This window comes from Phalacrocorax carbo, chromosome 1 (assembly GCF_963921805.1).
Source record: "Phalacrocorax carbo chromosome 1, bPhaCar2.1, whole genome shotgun sequence".
Taxonomy (NCBI): domain Eukaryota; kingdom Metazoa; phylum Chordata; class Aves; order Suliformes; family Phalacrocoracidae; genus Phalacrocorax; species Phalacrocorax carbo.
The window spans coordinates 12814-19183 of NC_087513.1; the positions used below are offsets into that span (position 1 = coordinate 12814).

The 6370-nt window shown below is 49.6% G+C and overlaps 1 long non-coding RNA gene across 1 annotated transcript; it reads right to left on the reverse strand.

Moving 5' to 3' along the window:
• Positions 1–1192: 1192 nt before the first annotated feature.
• On the reverse strand, positions 1193–4710 carry LOC135313492 (uncharacterized). Its single transcript, XR_010373136.1, has 4 exons — positions 4683–4710; positions 4496–4588; positions 3538–3586; positions 1193–1424 (listed from the first exon to the last, which is right to left on the reverse strand). It is a non-coding gene; the product is annotated as an uncharacterized LOC135313492 (long non-coding RNA).
• Positions 4711–6370: the final 1660 nt, after the last annotated feature.

Here is a 6370-nt window from a genome sequence, read left to right on the forward strand (position 1 = left end):
GTCTGGTCATTTTAGGTTCTGTGTTAGAGTTGTTGTTCTGTGATGGTAGTGTGTGTGTGTGTGTGTCTTTGGGTGGTTTTTATTTTGTTTGTCTCTGAGTTGTTTGATGGTTTTGATGTGTTGTTTTTGGTATGTGTGTCTGTGTGTATATGTGGTATTTTTTTTACTCCTGTCTTGTTTCTGGTATTTGTTTATGTTTAGTGTTACATTGTGTTCATTTTTTATTAGGTGGCTGTATAGTAAGAAAAAAAAAATTAAAAATAATAAGAGTGGTGCAGCAGTAGGGAATGGCTTTTTACTCCCAGAGCCAATTTTTTTATTTTCAATGATAAAAGGTAAACTTTTTTTTTTGCTCCAAGAGCCAAAAGCCATTCCCTACTGCTGCTTTTTTCCCCTTTATTTACCTCCCATAGAGTTTAAGGGCTACATCGAGCCCTGTGAATAAATCCAACCCACTGGAAATTAATCCCCACCCACAAATAACACACATGAAGCCAGAATAAAACAATAGGACACATGTTTTCAGTTACTTTATTATTGTATTACTGATGCTCCTTTATTACACCTCCAGTTTTGGGAAACACCAGACATAAAGCCTGCTTTTGCGCCAGTCGTCATCCTCTAGGACCTCTCCACCTGCCATGTAAAAGATGGATGGTACACACAAATCCCAATGCCTTCATTTCTTTTACTACACCGCATTGTTACCGTATCATTAGCGTGGAAAACCTTCCAAGTGCTGTGCTTCCCCACACCTAACCGCCCTTGCTGCATGTAAACAACATACCTGTTTCTACAACTTACAATACCTACTACTGCAAAATTTCTTTTCCTCCTCACACAAGTACATTTACTCGGCCTGCCTCACTCCTCTCCCTCCAATACTGATTTCATCATTACCCTTACGCATCGAGTCATTCCTTAGCTAGCTCCACAGCAACACCTCTACCTGCTTGTACACATCTCTACATCCACACTTCAATCTTGTCCTTGCTCTGAGGCAGAGTGGTAGCTCTTAAGCCCGTGCAGTTATTTGTATTAGTAACAGCAATCACCGTACTAGACAACATCTCCTACGCTTAAACCCCTTTTTCTCCCTGGATAAATCCATTTCTACCGTTCATTCATCTACGGATCAGTACCTGTCTCCTCTCCTTGCTGTAATTCACTTCTCCTGCCAGGATAACATTACCTCCCTAATTATACTACACCTGTAACTGCTTTAGGCTCCTAGCAAGCGCTTACCACCTGAGCCTCAGACCCTGTTACCTTAGTCACAAAGCTCAGTCTCATTATGTAGTCCACTTACTGCTTTGCTAATATACCTTTTCCTCTTCCAATCCACACTGCCTCTGTGATGCATACTACCGATCATCTGACAACACGCCTCCTCTCATCTCTGCAGACCTTAGACTTCGACACCCCTATGACAACAGACAAACTAGCATCCTTATAGCATACGCTAACCACACCAAAGGTACTTCCCTACACCCTAGGCATACACGATGACCATAAACCCACATCATTCTCAAGCTGCCCCGCCTAAACAATGGGTATGGGGAGTTGAAGTAGGTGGCCAACACCCACTGTACGCAATTTCATCAACACCGAGCCAGACCTACCGTATCATACATCCTAACATCCACCCTTCAATGTCATATACCCAGACAGCACACAAAACCCTATGCCTAGCGGGACAGCCGCCCAAACATGCCTATTACACATTGCCAGACACACTGGCTGCAGAATGCCTACAAACACTTCAGGAAACCAGCACCAGCCATGGAAGACAAAACCCAGATTCAGAAATCCCCCATCTCACAGCCTCTTCAAAGACTGCATCTCAGCCCCACAAAAACATCTCCAACAACACCCCACACCACCGAACGTCAGACCTCTACTGACTCACACATTCAACCCAACAACCTCTCAAAGGTTCCCAACAGACTGCTCATCCGCCCACCGTGTCTATCGCCCCTTCCTCTCACCCGAGCCGGTCCGCCACCTGTCGCCCTGCTCCTCCGGCACTCCCTGGGAACTCCGCTCCCAGGCGCCTCAAAAAATTGCCCTGCCTGCAAAAACCCCATCCCAGAGCCTGACCTCCACCCAAACATTGGCAATGAATGTCGCCTCGCAGAGTGGCCGGGACCGGGGGAAAAAAACCCCAGCTGGGGGAGAAAAAAAAAAATCCGCCGGCTGGGGTTTTTTTATTCTAATTTTTGTTTGTTTTTAATCCTGTGGAAAAGGTTTGCTGTTAGCTACCACCACCAAACCCAACCCTCACAACACCGTGAACACCCCACACCGCACAACCCTATCTAAGGGGGTAGATGCAAAGGACTGCAACATACCAGGGACACACGTAGTCCCATACCTACATTCACCCACACAACCCAAAAAAAATGACCCTGCCTGCAAAAACCCCATACCGCCAAGCCTCACGACCCTACCGAAGCACGCATTCAACCCAACAACCTCACAAAGGTTCCCAACAGACTGCTCATCCGCCCACCGTGTCTATCGCCCCTTCCTCTCACCCAAGCCGGTCCGCCACCTGTCGCCCTGCTCCTCCGGCACTCCCTGGGAACTCCGCTCCCAGGCGCCTCAAAAAATTGCCCTGCCTGCAAAAACCCCGTCCCAGAGCCTGACCTCCGCCCAAACATTGGCGATGAATGTCGCCTCACAGAGCGGCCGGGACCGGGGGAAAAAAAAAACCCAGCCGGGGGAGAAAAAAAAATCCCCCAGCTGGGGTTTTTTTATTCTAATTTTTGTTTGTTTTTAATCCTGTGGAAAAGGTTTGCTGTTAGCTACCACCACCAAACCCAACCCTCACAACACCGTGAACACCCCACACCGCACAACCCTATGAAAGACAGTTTCTACAAAATATATGTAACTGCCTGTGACCCTGGGTTGTTTCAAACTACATTCACCCATAGAACACAGGCAGCCAATATTGACTTCTGCATTCACTCAACCTCACTACGCAAGGATGTGTGACTGTACATCCAACGATACCACACCAGCTCTAATCGATCACACACAGCAATGATGTACATGGGCTGATACTTCCACCACACCACAGTGGTAGATTAACTATGGACATTCACTCAACTACAACAGGCAAACAGGGTACGACAGGCACTACATATGTGCAACCATACAAGACAGCGGAGGTAAGTGTCTAGGTACACACACTCAGCCACACAGGATAGCTATACAGATACGCAACAACAAAGAACTGCACAATAGAAACTACATAGATATGTTCCACCAAACAAGAGATTGAGGAATCTGTGCAGGCATATACATACACCAAAACAACAGTACATGCGTTCAACTGTACACGTGTGGGAGGAAATTTAGTAGCATGCAGTCACCCAAAGATGATGGTTACCAAAGGGAGGAACATATTCCTTCACCTAAAAAAAACCCCACAACAATCCACACTCAATAGTGTTGTCAGCATCACATCGCTCCTCAAGGACCTCCCCCGCAACATCCCCCACCTCACATGCACCTGGCTTCTCCACTCACCTGCTCCTTACCCGTGCTGGACTTGGACAGTCACCATCCTTTGCGGCCCCTAGAGATAAAAGCACATAGAGTTGATATTGCAATTCCTAAAAAAGTCACCAGCTCCACACCCCTCATCTCTGCAACCCAGCTCACCTCAAAGGCTCCTGTGCCACCTTGCCCTGACTCGACACCCCCGGGCAGGGCGGCTCCAAGCCAAGACACCACAACCACAGACGAACCCTACACAGAACGCCAACAACAACACGCCTCAAAAAACAAGCCAAGTCGCTCAGCGAGACCGACGATGCACGGACAGAAAACCTCCATCCGGGAAGAGCACGCGCAGAACCCTAGCGCGCTCCTATGGCAACGCCAGAAAACGACGAGACCTTCGTGGCCCGTGACAAGTGCTTCCTCTCAAAACTGAGAAGATGGATGCACAAGCAGCCCGCCTTCAAGACCTCAGCCCCTGAAGATGCAAGGAAGAAGTGCCAGTCCCCAAAAGCGACAGCTAGCGAGCAGAGCCGCTCACGCAGCCGGGAACGGCGCGGCACAAGACCACTGGCCAGAACCACCCGAGACGCCAAAACGATCCATGCCGGAAGCTTGCGACGCCAAAAGAGAAGCGCCCGATGGGCGCCGAGCCCACGACTAGGGCCTCGCCGGGCCCTAGTAATGCTGCCGAGGCACCTGCCTCGATCCTACGGAACAAAGAACAACTGAGACCCGAGGAAGGTCAAACGCACCCAACACAAAACACACAGACGCGCTACACAACGACACGCACAGCCTGGAACCGCCCTGCCCGGGGCACGCTGCCGTCATATTTCAGAGGAACCCGCTCCATTCCCCTGCTCAAAGGGCACCGCTTCCTAGACAACCCTCTCCCCTACGCTCTCTTTAAAACCCCTTCCGGCCACAGCCAACCGTGCCCCCCTCGCTCCCCCAACCCCTTCCCCAGCACCGTTGCCTCAACTTAGCTTTCAAGGGGCCGAGAGTCTCCCTCTTCCCTTCCTTCTGAAGGACAAGCACACGTCACTCCTCCAGTCACCAGCTGCCTCTTCGTCATCTGAACAAAAACAACAATCACAAGCCCCACACAACAGCCCTGTCAGTCAGCATCCCATCACTCTACAAAGACCTAGGCCGCTGCATCCGTCTACCTCAGATGCGCCCAGCTGCTCCGCTCACCCGGCTGCTCTGTGCCCATTCCGGACGAGGACGAACGCCATCCCCTGCGGCCCCTAGAGATACCACAGGATACACAAAGTTACCGTCGCTCTGCCAAAAAAGGAAGAACGACCCACACCAGCCCTGCGCCCCTCCCCTCTGCGACCCAGCTCACCTCAAACGCGCATCCAGGCCCAAAGGCAGCCGGCGCACAACCTGCAGAACCAGAGACAAACGCTTCAATTGAGTGGCCGTACGACACCTTGCTCTCAAACAACAGCCTGGCCTTCAACCCCCTCACCTCTCGGACCTTCCATCGGCATGCGGCGTCTCCCCTCTGAAGCCTGCGGGCGGCACCTGCAAGAACCCAAGCAAAAAAGGACCCACTCAGGTGCTGCGGGAGTCTCAGGATACCCGCACCAACCCCCCCATCTCAGACACGCACCTTTTCCTCGACAGCTCACCTGCCCGGCCTCCATCAGATCCAGTGGCCCTCTGGAGGCTCGCCCACCACCTGCAAGAGCCAAACGCATGTTGCTCACAACCACCTGCAACGCGACCCCTCGGGACGAATCGCTACGCTTCAGCCCACCCGTCACCGCTCACCGTAGCCTTCACTGAGGTCTCATCACCGCACTGTGTCTCTCCCACAAAGCCTACATGAGGCATGTGCAAAAACTAAAGGAAGAAGATACATGCTACGATATTACCCAGAACAGCAACCTACCCACGCTGAATCCCGTTCTCACACATCTTTTCTTTGACAGCTTGCCTGCCCAGCCTCTGTCAGTTCTAGCTGCCACTTTGAGGCTCACCCATCACCTGTAACACACAAGTAACACAGGTCACTTTTACCTTCGCTATCAACACAACACCTCAGAAAGAACTGCTACTTCAGCACACCAATCACCTCTCACCTTGATCCACTCCCCTCCTGTGTCCAGCTCACACTTGGCTCATTCCTTACTGCCTTCTAACCCCCCAAAACACACTGCAGACTCATTCAGCGATCAGTCACATCTTCCTTCTATATACCACACACCGTCCTACCTTCTTACAGCATTTTCCCAGCTTTCCTCTGTCACCCTGAAGAACTCCTCCTCTGCCTCTGGAAAAAAAGGACATGGTGGAAGTCACCTGGATGCACAGCAATAGCTTAGCCGATCCATAGGTCTTGCTCCCATGTAGGAATACTATGTAGAGTCCAACTACCACCTGCCATTAAAGGACATACGTTACCTCAAGCATTACACCCTATACACGTACAAACCTGAAGACTGTTAGGATGTACTCTCAGCTAGCACTCTAGCTGCCAGCTACAGTCATTCCCTTAACATCTACAAAATACTACTGAAGTTACTGACCTTTCCCATTGCTTTTGGCTATTGGCTCTGCACAAGGCTACACAGGGTTTTACAGAAGTCTATGGATAATAACTATACACTTGTATCGCTCTTCTTTTCCTAAAGAAACAGCATATATAAATTCCCATACATAAATGCATACAGAACACTCACCCTAACCCCTACCACATCTTATCAATACCCTTAACAGTTAATGTCAACACCTTCCAGATTACACAAGAAAGTTTATGAAAATAATTTTAAGATTCAATAAAGTTGAGAATTCCAATAATAAAAAGAAACATACTCAAAACTAAAAAGAAAAAAATAACAGAACA